This window comes from Schistocerca cancellata, chromosome 6, assembly GCF_023864275.1.
Source record: "Schistocerca cancellata isolate TAMUIC-IGC-003103 chromosome 6, iqSchCanc2.1, whole genome shotgun sequence".
NCBI lineage: Eukaryota > Metazoa > Arthropoda > Insecta > Orthoptera > Acrididae > Schistocerca > Schistocerca cancellata.
Window position 1 is genome coordinate 649905340 of NC_064631.1, and position 18815 is coordinate 649924154.

An 18815-nucleotide genomic window follows, 5' to 3' on the forward strand; every position below is an offset into this window, starting at 1 on the left:
GACATCATTTCAGGCATCGCTGATTTTCGAGTTCTAACTCAGAGCACTTTAGACGATAAGAAAGCACAGTCTAGGGTAAAGACATGTAAAAGAGCGTTGGAGAGAAAAAAAAGGCATGACGCAAAAGATCCCCTCCCCCCCCCCCCCCCCCAGTTTTAGAATTGGTGAACTAGTATTCGTCAAGACTAAAGAAAAATCTCAGAAAATTACTGTGGGAACAAAGAAGCTTATGCTTATCTATAAAGGACCGTTCAGGGTAATAGGAAAACCTCGTGCAAACGCATGCCGCTTGGAATACCCAAAGAGCAGAAACGAACTAGGTCTACGAAATATTGTGGACTTGAAGAGATTTAAAAACAACATTAACTAGTTACTGCCGGGACTCTGTCACTCTCTGGTGGCTACATGGTTTGGCGAACTGTGCAGTCCCAACTAGGTGAAACTTTATTTCCGTTTCAAGTTTCATTCTCCTCTTCTATTCTGTCTATACTAGTTACTGGAGGGAGTCTGCCACTTTTTGGCGAATACACTGTTTGGAGAACTGTGCGGTCCCAACTGAATGAAACTTTATTTCCGTTTCAGGTTTCATTCCCTTCTTCTGTTCTATCATAGCAAGAAAGAATCACATGTCTTCGTGTTGTATATATTCTATTAGGTCATAATGTCTCCCTATTGAAAAGTCTTCCTAGTAAATAATTGATTCCAGAACATTACTATACCCAAATAATGACTTCGTAAAGAATGTGACAGGTAGGTTGTGGAAGTATCTTTTGTGCACAAATAACAGGAAAAACATGGCTAAAGATAAATCAATAAAAATGAGATCCATAAAATGGGTTAGTAACTACGAAAATAGTGAGACACTTTGCATTGAGAGAGATTATGAAAGCTAGAAATACCTAATACCATTAGAGTCTGCATAAAGTAATATTTTTAGTTAGAGTAAGGTTGTACGAAGATAAGATAGGGTAAGAATGTAGTGACTCCAGAGTCTAGCTGTAGCGGTTTAATATTAATCAAAGGGAGATGTTGGAAATGGTGTGAAGATCACACCAAGAGTATAAATAAATAGCAAAGTCAGTAGGTTGACAAAGAGAAATAAAGGAGAAACAAGCGACAAGATCATGAAAATGGAGGAACTACAGAAATAAAGTCAGTAGGCTGATATATACGATTAAATAGAGAACTGATGAGTCATTTCCCTCATGTCTCATAAATCGGTGGAGAAACGTTTAACTTTGCTTAAGGCAGGTGGTAAATTTGATTAACAGAAATAGACAACAGAATCCTACAAATATGCTGGGATATTCAGGTCATAAAAATCGATACATTGAAAATAAGAAAAGTTTTTAATAATGTGTACAACAAAGCAAAGTAAACGCTGATAAACAAATGACTTCTTTAGTATACTAATCCGTACGGTAATTGGGCCAAACGAAAGTAAAACTTGCAAGTGTTACTCAATCTTCTAACTTAAAGCAACATCTCAAGTAATAAAATAAATCGCGAATTAGCCCAAAAGCCACTATTTAAGAACATAAATGCAACTTGAGAGCATAAAAAACATGATTTATGAGAAAAAGGAAAAGCATGAATGCAAAGTTTCTGATTCAGGCTAAAAAATATACTAAAATGACCCGTTATCTCGGATGTAGCTTATTGATAATTTTTCTTACTGACAAAATCTCAGTTATTATAATAAGGGCCAGGAAACAGATTATAAATTGTTGTTGGTCCTCCCTTAGATGTAAGTTGAAAACATTAACTTTGGCAATGTTATCTGTTTCTCAGGGACATGGAGGCTGCATGAAAGACTAATTACAAGCTGTAGTAGAAATAAACGCAATGACGACCCGATTATCAGTGAAGCATACCATTTCCTTTTCATAATAAAATAGAATGAAAATGTAAATCCACCACGCACATTTCTAATTACGCTACTGGCCATTAAAATTGCTACACCAAGAGGAAATGCAGATGATAAACGGATATTCATTGGACAAAAATATTATACTAGAACTGACATGTGATTACAGTTTCACGCAATTTGGATACGTAGTTTCTGAGAAATCAGTACCCAGAACAACCACCTCTGGCCGTAATAACGGCCTTGATACGCCTGGGCATTGGGTCAATTAGAGTTTGGATGGCGTGTACAGGTACAGCTGCCCATGCAGCTTCAACACGATACCACACTTCATCAAGAGTAGTGAATGGCCTATTATGACGAGCAAGTTGCTCGGCCATCATTGACCAGACGTTTTCAGTTGGTGAGAGATCTGGAGAATGTGCTGGCCAGGGCTGCAGTCGAACATTTTCTGTATCCAGGAAGGCCCGTACAGGACCTGCAACATGCGGTCGTGCATTATCCTGCGGAAATGTAGGGTTCCGCAGGGATCGAATGAAGGGTAGAGCCACGGGTCGTAACACATCTGAAATACAAAGTCCAAAGTGCCGTTCAAAGTGCCGTCAGTGCGAAAAAGAGGTGACCGAGACGTGTAACCAATGGCACCCCATGCCATCACGACAGGTGATACCCCAGTATGGCGATGACGAATACACGCTTCTCATGTGCGTTCACCGCGATGTCACCAAACTCGAGTGCGACAATCATGTTGCTGTAAACAGAACCTGGATTCATCCGAAAAAAATGACGTTTTGTCATTCGTGCACCCAGGTTCGTTGTTGAGTAGACCATCGCAGGCGCTCCTGTCTGTGATGCAGCGTCAAGAGTAACCGCAGCCATGGTCTCCGAGCTGATAGTCGATGCTACTGCAAACGTCGTCGAACTATTCGTGCAGATGGTTGTTCCCTTGCAAACGTCCCCATCTGTTGACTCAGGGATCGAGACGTGGCTGCACGATCCGTTACAGCCATGCGGATAAGATGCCTGTCATCTCGACTGCTAGCGACATGAGGTCGTTTGGATCCAGCACGGCGTTCCGTATTACCCTCCTGAACCCACCGATTCCATATTCTGCTAACAGTCATTGGATCTCGACCAACGCGAGCAGCAATGTCGCGATACGATAAACCGCAGTCGCGATAGGCTACAATCCGACCTTTATCAAAGCCCGAAAGGTGATGGTACGCATTTCTCCTCCTTACTCGAGGCATCACAACAACGTTTCACCTGCCAACGCCGGTCAACTGCTGTTTGTGTATGAGAAATCGGTTGGTAACTTTCCTCATGTCAGAACGTTGTAGGTGTCGCCACAGGCGCCAACCTTGTGTGAATGGTCTGAAAAGCAAATCATTGCATATCACAGCATCTTCTTCCTGTCGGTTAAATTTCGCGTCTGTAGCACGTCATCTTCGTGGTGTAGCAATTTTAATGGCCAGTAGTGTATTTAGTGAATGTGTAGTATGGACTCTCATATTAGTGCCTAGGATTGTGTGAAAATTGTGAGTACTGTAAAGTGAAAAATTTATGTGTGTTTCTTTTTCAGGTAAAGACTGAAAGATTTAAAAAATAATAATAATTTTTGTAATTACTGTAAATTTTATTTAATATTTCCATATAATTTATGTAAATAATTTTGTGGAAGTCTTGTACGTCATGTTTTCTAAGTGTATATAAGAGTGATTATTTAGTATGATTAGTGTTAAGGTATTTTGTAAAAAATTGATTTCATTTTAAAAGAGGCCAGCTACAATTGCATCCATTGTTTCTAAATATTTAATTTTTGTCAAAAATATAAATTTTCTCTAACGGAAATAGGGAGTTATGAAGCGAAACAAGCGCTGTATCATTTGTGAGATACAAACGCAAGCGAGTGTGCCCGGACTTAACCCAGTTCACTGCTAGTAGGGCCACGTGACCTTAACGCATCTGCGCGTAGCGCACACGTCTGCACTATAATTAGGTATAAAATTAAGACTCAAAATTTCTTCTTCAAACTTTGTCAATATATACTTTAATGTAATAACGTTTTAACAGTAAAGTCTTTAAATAATTAAATTAAGAGTTTTCAAAAAAATACCGTTTTAAGAACTAATAAGTGGTGCTAAATATTTAAGCTAGAAAGCCAGAATTTGGTTATAATGTGCTGAGGCATGTCAAAAATAAATGGTGCAGGTTTCAACCGGAATGAATGAATATGAAAGTCAGAGTCCACGTATTTAAGAAGAATTGAAGGTGCTAAATATTAGACTTAGAAATTTAAAAATTCTTACGATGCTTCAGTTCAACCTAAAAATAGTAACTAAGAGACCACATAAAGTTACCTCTAAGAGTTTTCGAGTAATTTAATGAAAACCAAATTTATAACAGAAATATATCCATTTGTAGTGGATTAAGTACCTGTAATTTTAATGCTAGAAAATTTTGGTTGCAGCACATGGCGTCCGCTGCGGCACATATACACTCCTGGAAATTGAAATAAGAACACCGTGAATTCATTGTCCCAGGAAGGGGAAACTTTATTGACACATTCCTGGGGTCAGATACATCACATGATCACACTGACAGAACCACAGGCACATAGACACAGGCAACAGAGCATGCACAATGTCGGCACTAGTACAGTGTATATCCACATTTCGCAGCAATGCAGGCTGCTATTCTCCCATGGAGACGATCGTAGAGATGCTGGATGTAGTCCTGTGGAACGGCTTGCCATGCCATTTCCACCTGGCGCCTCAGTTGGACCAGCGTTCGTGCTGGACGTGCAGACCGCGTGAGACGACGCTTCATCCAGTCCCAAACACGTTCAATGGGGGACAGATCCGGAGATCTTGCTGGCCAGGGTAGTTGACGTACACCTTCTAGAGCACGTTGGGTGGCACGGGATGCATGCGGACGTGCATTGTCCTGTTGGAACAGCAAGTTCCCTTGCCAGTCTAGGAATGGTAGAACGATGGGTTCGATGACGGTTTGGATGTACCGTGCACTATTCAGTGTCCCCTCGACGATCACCAGTGGTGTACGGCCAGTGTAGGAGATCGCTCCCCACACCATGATGCCGGGTGTTGGCCCTGTGTGCCTCGGTCGTATGCAGTCCTGATTGTGGCGCTCACCTGCACGGCGCCAAACACGCATACGACCATCATTGGCACCAAGTCAGAAGCGACTCTCATCGCTGAAGACGACACGTCTCCATTCGTCCCTCCATTCACGCCTGTCGCAACACCACTGGAGGCGGGCTACACGATGTTGGGGCGTGAGCGGAAGACGGCCTAACGGTGTGCGGGACCGTAGCCCAGCTTCATGGAGACGGTTGCGAATGGTCCTCGCCGATACCCCAGGAGCAACAGTGTCCCTAATTTGCTGGGAAGTGGCGGTGCGGTCCCCTACGGCACTGCGTAGGATCCTACGGTCTTGGCGTGCATCCGTGCGTCGCTGCGGTCCGGTCCCAGGTCGACGGGCACGTGCACCTTCCGCCGACCACTGGCGACAACATCGATGTACTGTGGAGACCTCACGCCCCACGTGTTGAGCAATTCGGCGGTGCGTCCACCCGGCCTCCCGCATGCCCACTATACGCCCTCGCTCAAAGTCCGTCAACTGCACATACGGTTCACGTCCACGCTGTCGCGGCATGCTACCAGTGTTAAAGACTGCGATGGAGCTCCGTATGCCACGGCAAACTGGCTGACACTGACGGCGGCGGTGCACAAATGCTGCGCAGCTAGCGCCATTCGACGGCCAACACCGCGGTTCCTGGTGTGTCCGCTGTGCCGTGCGTGTGATCATTACTTGTACAGCCCTCTCGCAGTGTCCGGAGCAAGTATGGTGGGTCTGACACACCGGTGTCAATGTGTTCTTTTTTCCATTTCCAGGAGTGTATAAATACAGCCCGAGAGGCAGGAGAAAGGTTCACTTCGCACTAAGACACTGTAAAATCCGAGTCTCTCAAAGGGAGAATTGTGCTCTGCCTCTGATGACGTCAGAGACGGGCTGTGAAAAAGCGCGTATTTTCTGTAATAACTGATAGTGAACTTGCGAAGACTGTACATCGTCCTGGATCGCTTAGATTTTGCTAAAGTATCTGTTAGTATGCCATCTGATTATTCTTCAGATCCGCGTGGCAAGTGATGGCTATTATTTCCACTTTTGTGGCGAGAATTTATTTCGAACGTTTATTCAAGTATTAGTAGTCAGGGCGAAAGACAATTGGGTAGGAATGTACTGTTGTGGTCGCCTCTGAACCGATAACAGTGCTGTTTAGGATAGAAAGATTTACCGTCAATTGAACATAGGACTTTCGAAATGTTGTTAGTGAGATACACTATATGCTCAAAAGTACCCTGCCACCTGGATGAAAATGACTTACAAGTTCGTTGTGCCCTCCAAAGGTAATGCATGAATTCAATACGGTGCTGGCCCATCCTTAGCCTTGATGACAGCTTCCACTATCGCAGGCATATGTTCAGTCAGGTGCTGGAAGGTTTCTTGGGGAATGGCAGAACATCTTCACGGAGTTCTGCACCGAGGAGAGGTATCAATATCGATAGGTGAGGCCTGGCACGAAGTCGGCGTTCCGAAACATCCCAAAGGTGTTCAATAGGATTCAGGTCAGGAATCTGTGCAGGCCAGTCCATTACAGGGATGTTATTGTCTTGTAACCACTTCGCCACAGGCCGTGCAATTCGAACAGGTGCTCGATCGTGTTGAAAGATGCAATCGCCATCCCCGAATTGCTCTTCAACAGTGGGTACCAAGACGGTACTTAAAACATCAGTGTAGGCCTGTGCTGTGACAGTGCCACGCAAAACAACAAGGGGCGCAAGCCCCTACCATGAGGAACACCACACCATAACATCAGCGTCTCCGAAATTTACTGTTGGCACTACACACGCTGGCAGATGACGTTCACCAGACATTCGCCATAGCCACACCTTGCCATCGGATCACCACATTGTGTAGCGTGATTCGTCACTCCACACAACGTTTTTCCACTGTTCAATTGTCCAATGTTTACCCTCCTTACCCGAAGCGAGGTGTCGTTTTTCATTTACCGGCGTGATGTGTGGCTTATGAACTGCTGCTTGACCTTGAAATCAAAGTTTTCTCACCTCCCACCTAACTGTCATAGTACTTGCAGTGGACACTGATGCAATTTGGAATCCCTGTGTGATGGTCTGGATAGATGTCTGCCTATTACACATTACAACCTTCTTCAACTGTCGGCGCTCTCTGTCAGTCAACAGACGAAGTTAGCCTGTACGCTTTTGTGCTGTACGTGTCTCTTGACGTTTTCACTTCACCATCAGATCGGAAACAGTGGATCTAGGGATGTTTAAGAGTGTGGAAATCTCGCGTACAAACGTATGACACAAGTGACACCAATCACCTAACCACGTTCGAAGTCCATGAGTTCCACGGAGAGCCCCAATCTACTCTCTCACGATGTCTAATGACTACTGAGGTCGGTGATATGGAGTACCTGACAGAAGGTGCCAGCACAATACACGTACTGTGAAAACGTGTGTTTTTGGGGGTGTTCAGACTAGAAACTAGGGTCAGTAGCCACTCCACCTCTTTCTGGGTGACCACAAAAAAAGTTGCCAGGCTCGCGCGAAAAAAGACGGCTACCTACAAACACTAACTAACTACATAAACCAATAGCCAAAGTTTTTTATATATATATATATATATATATATATATATATATATATATATATATATATATATATATATATATATATATATATATATAATTTTAGTTTTTACCCGCCGCCCCACAACGTCCCTCAGTCACAGCGTACAGTGTTTCAGTAACTGTTACGTACAGTACAATCGGTTACTCGTAAGTTGTGGCTTCATAATTGGACGAACTGACAAAGAACGTTTAATATTGAGCGTCCGGGTATAACCGGATGGAGAAGCTCATGTGTAGCAGATTTAAGTTGAAAATAAAATCAAGGGTCGATATTAATTGCCTATATTATGGATATATATCTCTTTTTCCGTGATATCATCCCCACATTCCACGGATCCTGATCATCTGATACTTAAAATCTCAACTTAATAGGAAATTCGTTTTACGTGATACTTGTCTGTGTTGCTGTTTATGAATGTGGCTGTTGCAAAGTCCGCTCTCCACATTCACACAACATGAAATCTGAAAAGAAATGTGGGACCTGCTTTATACGGACTGCATATCTGCATCCTAGATGAGGTGTGAACTTGACGCACGCTACTGCGTCATATTCACAAAGTCACTAGAGGGTTTTGTACTGAAAACAAAACAAGAAGATCATGGACGAAAATAGTAAAGAGCGAATTGGTGTAGCTATTGAGTCTGCTTCAGAAAATGAGTCCAATTTACGTAACGTAGAGATGCATTTAAGGACGAAGCTGCGTCACAGCTCTAGAGGCTCAAATGGCTCTGAGCACTATGGGACTCAACTTCTGAGGTCATTAGTCCCCTAGAACTTAGAACTAGTTAAATCTAACTAACCTAAGGACATCACAAACATCCATACCCGAGGCAGGATTCGAACCTGCGACCGTAGCGGTCTTGCGGTTCCAGACTGCAGCGCCTTTAACCGCACGGCCACTTCGACATGTGAGGAATAGACAGTGGAATGGTGGGAGGAAGATTATGAAAAGTGTGTACGTAAAATATTCAATCAAAATATATTACCCTTTTGCAAAACTAGCTCTTTGGTTTGACACCGTTGAAGGAACAAAGTGCTGACTGAGTTGTTAGCTGGGGTGACGAAAGAACACTTTGGATATAAAACGGTTATTAACCTCAAAATTTCTCAATAGAATGGTATCGTGTAGTTCAATGTTGATGAAGACCAAGACTATAAAATGTTAAAACTATCTGGAAAGCATACAGCGTCCTTGCAAGAAGTTCCGAGACTGATGTAATTTCCGGAGTATAAGCGACTACAGTGCTGTAACCATAGTGGCAGCTTCTGCTAACAGTTGTAAACAACAGATGGGCATTGGACCAGTCAATTGAGAGCGGGCGGGGCGGTGTTAACGTAGTGGATGGTCGAGTGTATCGAGTCGGCGCTGTTGCCTCACAAATCATGGCGATGCAACATCTTTAAATCAAGTGTCCAGGACATTCCCTAGAAATGTTTTTGATAAGAGCAGAGGCTGAGCCGACCGCTGTGGCCGATCGGTTCTAGGCGCTTCAGTCCGGAACCGCGCTGCTCCTACGGTCGCAGGTTCGAATCCTGCCTCGGGCATGGATGTGTGTGATGTCCTTAGCTTAGTTAGGTTTCGGTAGTTCTAAGTCTAGGGGACTGATGACCTCAGATGTCAAGTCCCTGTGACCGTACGTCACATGAATATTGACATTTTTATCGATTGTAAACCGTAGTTAACGTATTTTATGAATATAATTAGTATAAAAGATACAGTTAATGTTCTTGAAACAACTGATATGCAGTGATAATCTAAGAGTAGCATCTCTATTTAATGTCTATGGAAATAAAAAAAAGAATCGAAAGAGATGCGATTGTACGGCCGAGGGGGAAGGACGTATTTTATGGCTACACACACTGTTTTGTTTCGCGATACGGAAGGCAGCCATTGAGCGGCTACACATATTTTATGTAAGTTATTCTATAGTATGCTGAAATAAACTAATTATTGTTATCGGAAAATGAATTTCCTTGTAATAGTTGTCACCTCAATTGCTCGCAGTGGCTAATTATTTTTGATAAGCATTTTTTCAGTAATTTGCGCTGCGGGGAGCTCATCTTCCGATGCAGCCTCTGGTCGGCCATTACGCGCCTAAGTATTAATTTATTTTTCAGTGTTAACAGAAACTGTAAATGCGAGAAATTTTGTTGTAAGAACTTTTTTAAATTGCAACAGATAATTAATTTACGTTAAAGTTTATTTTTTTAAATTGTACAGATTCAATGAGTTCAGTAAGTTTTGTCTTGGCCGCTCCACGGCAACAATCAAAATTCTCTCGAGCATTGCTTTCCAATCAATAAATAGAAATTAACAAATTTACATTCAATTCAGTTAACGGCAACTATATTTTAGTCATCACGTTCAAAATCTAAAGTTGGTACATGAATACTTACTTACGCACGTAAGTAAAAGTGATAAGAAAAGGTACTATCCCTGAGAGAAAGAATCATGCTCTAACAAAAGCAAAATTTTTTTGTATATAACATAGCGAATGGCACCGACGTCACACCCCATAGTGCCTAGCGCCATTTGAACCATTTTTGAGCACAGGCTGTGCAAAGTTTGTCTAACACACCTTGACTCCCGAACAAAAATAACGACGCATGGACGAGACTGAAATGGAAAAAGTGGACAGTTATTTTCTGCAAATGATCATTAAGGATGTCAAGGCTTCTTGTTATCAACACGACCATACCACAATACCACAGAACAACAAAGTGCAGAAATTCACATGGAGGGCCATCGGGTTGGTGACGTAACCGACGTTCAAGCCAAAGTGATGAGCTGGTTGAGCCATGTCCCAAAGAAAGACTTTTGTGTCACTCTTACATAGTTGTATGAACGTTATTTCGGGCTGTACTCGTGAGTCGTGAGTGTGTGTGTGTGTGGTGGAGGGGGGGGGAGTATATACAGATGAATTGAAGCATTACAACCACCATCTTAACCTTCCCCTATTAACCCAGTCTTGAATCTTTTTCGATTGGCAGCTTACAATACGAATAGGTTCCCGCGTAATTTGTTTTCACGGTTGTCTGTCTTGAAGGATTGCCCTTATTTGAAGTGTTTGGATATTTAGTGATATCTTTTTCAGTTGTGAGCGTCTTTGTGGGAAGCTTTTATGGAATATAAGGACTATAGCAAGCACGGTCTCTCCAGAAGCGGGATTACGCCAACAACAATCGAAAAATTAATAAAAATTACTGTGTACTTTCGTAAGAACAAGTGGCATTAAAAAAAAAAAGAATCAATAGAAGTGTTAAAATTTCTTTCACATACGTATTCTTTGATGACGAGAAACACCAAGATTATTGGAAACTGGAAGCTTGAAACTGCGGTATGTCTGCCTGTGGATCCTACAGGGCAGAAGGATAAGAGCTTTTACTTGGTTTGTTTGGACGATCTGCACACAGCGAGCTTATTAAAGACGAAGCACAAGCTCAAGTTAAAGAGGCCGCTCGGTGTAATCCGCTTCCTGCGGAACGCTCCCTGATTTATGAAACTAGAGGGATAGCCTGTAATTTGACACTTCCTAAACACCACTCCCCTTTAATCTGCAATGCACAGAGAAAAACAGAAGAGCAAACGAAATGGGAAACACTTGTGTTCTTCTTGTAGTGATAAACGACACGAATGATAAGCTGTATATAGCGACCGCTACATTTCAACCGACCGTAATTTCCCCAGGGCGCTATGGTAGTGTGTTTGAAGCAGGAATATCAGCCACATGTTATAACCCTTCCTTTGATGGGAATTCGGCCACGCAGTTGTAACCAGCTGTACGTGCGTGCAATTTCTCACACCTTTCGATAACGCTAGACATCAAATTTCTTCCTACACGCTTCTTAAATCTGTATAAGAGATCTGAAAACAATTTAAATAAATGGAAAAGTTTTGTAATCACCAATCCAACTCTTTTTATCAGGTTTTCTTTCTTTACAAAGCGTAGCTGCTCTGGGCGAATGTTAATGCGTCTAAAGTCAGACGCTACAGTCACAATTCATTCAGTCGAAGTTTATTCGTATGTGGAGCCATTATTTGTAGAAGACACCGTGTCTCAGATTAATCTCTTTCAGTTCAACACATCGGATGAGTTTCTTGCCTTTTCAAACATCTTACGTCTATAGGAACTACACCACGAAGAGGCAACATCTTATTAGGAGTAATTGGACATGAATACTTTCTACATGCGCTGGATTAATACGGCTGACCATGTGATTAGTGATAATCATTAAGCTCCATTGCTCTTCTTGTAAACAGAAGACATTCCGGACTGTAGCAGCGATAATCGGAACTGTCAAGAAAAGTTTCTATAGTATTCTTACTAAGGAAGTTCTGCGACGCAAATGAATGGAATCCAGGCAGTGAAATATATAGCATATCAAATTTAGACACAGTCCTACCTGAATCTAGGAGTCGTCTAAAGAAGAATTTTTATTCCGCATAGGAAACTCCGCCAAACACGAAGCATACGCAGTGATTTAGACTTTAGGTTCTCCACGTTTTCTGTAAATCACAACAGACAAATACCAGATGGCTTCTCCAACAAATGTAACGCTGTTCCTTGTACCAATTGCATTTCATATCAAGAGAGCGAGTTAGTGAAGTAATTAAGACATAGGACTAACATTCTGGAGGTTTTAGATTCAAATGATCGATTCATAAATGTAGAATCAGGTGTCTTGTAGGTTCCCTAATCACCAAACGAGAATGCTGGGATGGTTTCGCACCACGTCTGTTTCTTTCACACAGCCTTCCCAAAAAGAATTAGTGTCCCGTCTCTAACGCTCTCGCCTTGGCGTAGACAAACTCTAAGCAATCCGTCCTTCATCATATTGGACCCAAAACTGGAAAATCTGTATGTGAGTGTTCGTACGGTTTGAACTATGTGATGCTAGCTACCAACATCATAGAAAGGACGTACTCGTATTTGTGCAAGAATGATTTTATAAGTCTATGTGATGTATCTGTCCCACAGCGAGAACCTGACGACACCTGGAGATACCGAGAAAACAAGTGCATCTCGTCATAGAATACTGAAGGCGCCTTTCGGAATGCTGTTTTAGGTCAATTGCCCTTGCGTTGGTGACATATGCACAATGAGCCAGCTTGAAGACGAAAAGATCCTAGGTTCAACAGGACACGGAGATTTGCAGACACCGAAAAACCAGACTTTATTCAAGAATGGGGTACCTTTAGAAACGAGTTTTTTAGCGTCGGAAAAGAGAGTTGCTAACTAATAATTATTAGTTCTACAAAAAAAACTTTTGTTCTATTTCTGATAAAAAATGTTGTGATCCTAGTTTTATTTTGAGTGCTGAATTGAAAACTGTTTTTGTTTTTTTTCTGTCAGGGATAGTTTATGAGTAATCACAATTTTATTTCTCTTTTCAGTTTCTGATATAGTGCAGCAAACGTGAGTTGAAATTCGACAAACAAATGCACATCTTTATGATGTTATAAGTTCATCACATTAATGGAGGGTGGGATTTAACATATAACACAGTAACCTTTGTGTATACACTTTGAAGCATTTATTTGACTTGAGAAATTACAGAAAATTGACAAACAATGAGCCACTGCCTTGTAATGCACATCACTTTTTTTCTCTTGTATTGTGAATCTTTCTTCTCTCGAATGATATTCCAGCAATAATCTGCTAACATAGAAGGTACCCACTTCCCTTCATAGCGCCTTTCTATGGTAGAAATGTCTTTATGGAATCTTTCCCCATGTTCATCCGATACGTCACTACAACTCTCTGTGAAGTAGTCCAGATGAGAGTCCATCATGTGTACTTTCAAAGACATATTGCACCCCAAATCCTGATATGCTTTGATCATATCCTTCACCATTGCTTGTAGTTAGTAGCTCTTCTTCTTCTGAGGAAGTTTCCCGACACCATCTTGAAACAGTCCCATGCGGTTTTTTCTTTATCAGTTAAACATGCTTCAAAATTTGCATCTTTCTGCAGCTCCCTGATTTGTGGGCCCACAAATACACCTTCCTTTATTTTTGCAGCTGAAAGTCGGGGGAATTTGGTAGCTAGATATGAAAACCCACAGCCTGTTGGATCCATGGCCTTCACGAATTGTTTCATCAGGCCAAGTTTGATGTGAAGCGGTGGAAGTAGTATATATTCAGGAGCTACCAGACTTTCACGTTGTACTTTCTTTTTGCCAACTTTCCATCTTCGCCTAGGCCATTTCTTTTTCACGTAGTGAGAATTTCGGTCTCGACTATCCCACTCGCAAAGAAAACAGGCATACTTTGTGTAGCCTTGTTGCATTCCCAGTACCATAGAAATTACCTTGAAATCTGCACATATTTTCCATTTGTGTTCATTGTATTTTAATGAATTTAGCATCCTTTGTACAAATTCGTAATTCTCTTTTGTCAAACTAGTGTAAGCTAATGGAACAGAGGGTATTTTATTTCCGTTATTGAGCAAAACACCCTTCAGACTTGTTTTCGATGCATCTATGAAAAGTCTCCACTCCTGTGAAATATAAGTGAAGTTCAGCACTTTCATCAGGCCAGCAACGTCATTGCAAAATGTCAGTGCTTCGTCAGCTGAAAAATAAGAAATAAAGGCATGTTCTCTGTGCCTGAACAAACTGATTTTAGTACTTTGGTGCAGTAGATTATACTCTTGTAATCTTGAACCAAGCAGCTGCGCCTTTTGTTTACTTAGTCCTAGATCACGTACCAAATCATTTAAATCTGCCTGTGTTAACAAATGTGGTGATGACTCACTTGTGCAGTGATATAAAGAATCATCATCTGTGATTTCTTCAGTACTACTTATTTCAGTGTCACTTGAAATTTGACCTCGAGCTCTTGAAGGTACTGGAAGGTTGTCGGAATGCTGCACTGGCATTCTCGCTGAAGGCAGATCTGGGTAAACAATGTGCCTCTTAGACTTTTTGTTTGTAAAACCCTGAAATTTTGATAGACAGAAATAACAATCAGTAACATGGTCCTTAGGCTCCCTCCACACCATGGGAACAGCAAACAATGCAACATTCTCTTTTACCTTTCCACCACTGAATTAGTTTGCAGTAACATGTAGCACAGCAGAAATGTGGTGCCCATTCTTTATCTTGGTCTCCTACCTCTACTCCACAGTAATGTTTGTATGCTTTCTTTATGACTAAAGAAATTTTCTTCCTATTTCTGGCAAAAGTGAACTTCCCACAGATGTAGCAGAAGTTGTCCGGCTTATATCGACATCCACGACGACGTGGCAGTTCTGCAAATTTAAAAATACCACTTTGGTAATACACCTGTATTAAATTAATAGTAGGGAACTAGAGGAACGCTGATGTGTAAAAACAAGCAGTCGTTTTACCTTCAGCACCAGGCTCAATCAGTTTACACACAGGAACTAAAAAATTCAACCGTGCTGGGAAATATGACAGACAGTTACTTGTCAGCCAAAACACCCACTCGTTAAGACTGACACAAATTGTGGCTAACGCCACTGTTGTAAACTCGATGCTCCTGCCCCTAGGAGGCGTGAAGCTTTACTGCTGAGGCAGCGACCGGCTGTCGCCGTTCAAGTTAATGAGATGTTTCAGGTGGTCTTAATGACATAGGTGTGGCAGGGGATAACCTAATGATGTGTGATTCTTCCCACCTGCTGTTGCACAAGAAATTATCATGTTCTATCACTACTGGATGCGGCAACATACCCGTATTTCTCTATAACGTCTCTGTGTTTGCCATGAATTGTGTGAATATACATATATATATATACATATTACATAAAAAGTATCCCTGACAACGATATTTTGTTTACATATTTGAATTTCCCACGGTAAAATGGTCTAGAAGCACATACTTTAATACCAGAAATAGAACCCATGTCGGGCCCGATTGGCGAGACGAAGGCTACTACGGTGAAACACATTGTGGGTAGTCCCGAAGAGAAGGATAGTGGTGTCTGCTGGCGGCTCACTCAGTACTGTCGTCGTGAACGCAATTAACGACAGTAAGTATGTTTGACGACTATTAATTTTAAGTAAAATTGAAGCTCTATTCAGCCCGAAGATTGAACCGGACTCCACAGTGATTTACTGGGCATCGTCCTACCGGAGGTTGCAAGAACGCTCCACTTGTACTAAACATCCATAAATATCTCACTTTAGCCGATGAGTCCACAGATAGTGGTGTAAGGAGCGTACAGTATAACCGGCCTTGCTTTCCCACCCGACTTTTGCGATAATTAAGCCAGTCCTTGAACAGACTTAGTGAGCCTCCTCGTAGGAATTCTTCTAACATGTTATGTGGAGGTGCTCTCGTAATTTTATGTCCGCTTGCAGAGCCATAGCAGCGCCGTCGGATTTTGAAAGCGCACTAATGCTGTCTATGTTTTACGTAATGAATCGGGAAGAAGTTTTTCCGTGCAAATAATTTTCACATTTGGTGCTATTATGGTGCGTTTATTTAAGAAACACCGTAAAATGAACTTGTTCATATTGATTATAAGCTAACTATAGACGGTGCGAGAGCAGGGTCTACCGCATGACTAGATCAAAAGGCATCCTATCATCGACTGCCGACTACGGCGCACAATCTGTAACTTGTGCGTACAATCGCTATAGTTCGTATAAGATCTTACATTTTCGGTTAAGCCAAAATTATTCATTTATTTATTAATATCAACGTTTCCTAGAATTGTCAAATTACTGGAAGACAGTATTTAGGAACCGTAGACTTCTTCTAATCTCTGAGTGACAAAAGGCAACTCCTGTTAACAAATATTTATTAATAACAATTACTTGATTCGTGAGAGAATGAAGGTACTTTCCCTATGTAGCTCTTTGCTGATGTCACGAGCGATTTCTGCATCGGCACCTCATCTCACTGGTTCTAAAAGCGCCAGATGGCCAACCACCTCTGCTACCGAGCCTGGGACCCTACTGCTTTCCCCTTACTCCATGCACTGCAGCGCTGATACATTCACTTAACGTACGTGACATAGCAAAACTGGAAATAAAGTAAAATGCCCTCTTATGTACAAATAAGGGGTATCTAACAAGGTGGCATGCCGATGTGGTCCTTTGACCTCTGAGTTGCTTTAACCAGCCATTTATTGGGGGACCCGTAGCCTGAAGAGAACTCCCAAAACCACGGTGAAATTCGGCATTTTTCATATCAGCAAACACTGCCTGAGGTGAAAGAATTGATAAGTGAGAGACTAAATCCTGGGGCTGACTGTGGATCATACGCGAGGCACTTGTATTTGTACTCTGGCATTTTAGAACCGCTGTGTGCCATTCTGCTTTATTAGTGTCGCATTTCGATCCACTAACGTTCATCATAAGCATCAATGTGTATAAATATCTTAAATATTATTAGCTTTACTAATATTATTAACTAGATTATTGCCAATTCAAGGAGTTGTCAGTGTGTCCAGAACTCGTACCTCCCAGCACAGAAATGGCGAAAAATATACGTTGTATTTCTTGTTAAAAGACATGTCATGTAAATGTTTGTGGTGACAGCATGCTGGCAACTTACTGTGCGTGCATCCAATTGTTTCTGAGGTGATTGAACAATCTTCGCCAGCCGGGGTGACCGAGCGGTTCTAGGCGCTACAGTCTGGAACCGCGCGACTGCTACGGTCGCAGGTTCGAATCTTGCCTCGGGCATGGATGTGTGTGATGTCCTTAGGTTAGTTAGGTTTAGGTAGTTCTAAGTTCCAGCGGACTGATGATCTCAGCATTTAAGTCCCATAGTGCTCAGAGCCATTTGAACAATCTTCGCTTTTGTTAAACTTTCCTACACTCTTTTAAGTCACTATCTACCCCCCCCCCCCCCCCCTGCCCCACAGTGCCTTTAAAAAAGGCTAATAGAGCACATTGTACTAACACATGTATATCTGCTCTATATGGAAGAACAATACGTTATATTTAAACAAACCAGCACATTACGAACGCAATATGGCTGACATACAAACACTAGTTGCATTGAAAAAGTTTCTGCACTCCAAGATCTTATAGATTTCCAGAGATGTTGCTCTTAGTTTCCATATCATAAATAATAATGTACAGCCCATAGTATAGTTTGACTGCTGCTTTTACTTAGGTGCTAGTATAGAAAATAGTATACCTAAGTTGAGGGATACTGACGATAGGTTGGTATCATTTCTAGCAAAAACGTCAACGTATGTTAATATCTGATACACGGAATTCTTCTGTTGATGTTTTGACACAAACAAAGACAGTGAAAGTATGTGATGATGTTTCTTACTTCCTATAAATCAATATTTTTCTTATTTCTCACAAATTAATGTTTTGAAGTAGGTGGATTATTTGTTTAATATATTTTCTTCAACATTTGCACACACAACAATGTTTCTATGTCCTGGATAGTTGCTAAGGCATCACATTGATGAAATTATTGCTCTTAAATTTTTGTACTTCATTTCGCATCTTTCTCCCGTTGTTGCTCTGTGTATATTATCTACTTTAAGAAATGGGTGAATTATCTATATGACGGTGCCATTTTGAATACGTTGTTCGTTTCTAGGATATAATTTGCTACAGTAGACTTATTGATTTTGTCTACTCCAAAAATGCCGAAGTATTTTTGGAATCGGGTTTTCTTCCTGTTTAAACAATGTACAACGACACTGGTCACTAATGACTTGTAACAGAAAATGAATCCTACTGACGATTTTCGGTGACATTGACTTGTGTTCGTTGCTGCTCAGGTCAGAGCCCTACATCAGCCAAGTCTGCAGCCACATGCATACGATGGATGCTGCCTACGAACTCACATTTGTAGCCATTTAACATCAACCCTGAGCCACTCAACGCCTGCTAATGAATTATCCTGCAAGACTCTTATAGATAGTTCACTGGTAAATGTTCTGTTTGCCTAAAACTGACACCATGGAAAGTTACTCTAAGGCAATTATTAATAGAAGAGGCCTGCTATTGTTTTCTTTTAAGAATTATTGTATGAGTCAGTGCTGTTAATTGTTTGAGAATACGTGTTGTAGAGGTACCTGCGATCAGTGTAACCGGAATAACAAAAAAATAACAAAAAAATGTGATGCATAAAAGGAATTGTAATAATCTATTACATACCTGCAGCACATGCTAACAAATGTAATGAATAGAAGTTAGCTTCTTCAACTGGCAATTGTAATAAAATCAATCACTGATTAATTATCTTCCCCAGTGAATGTAACAATATA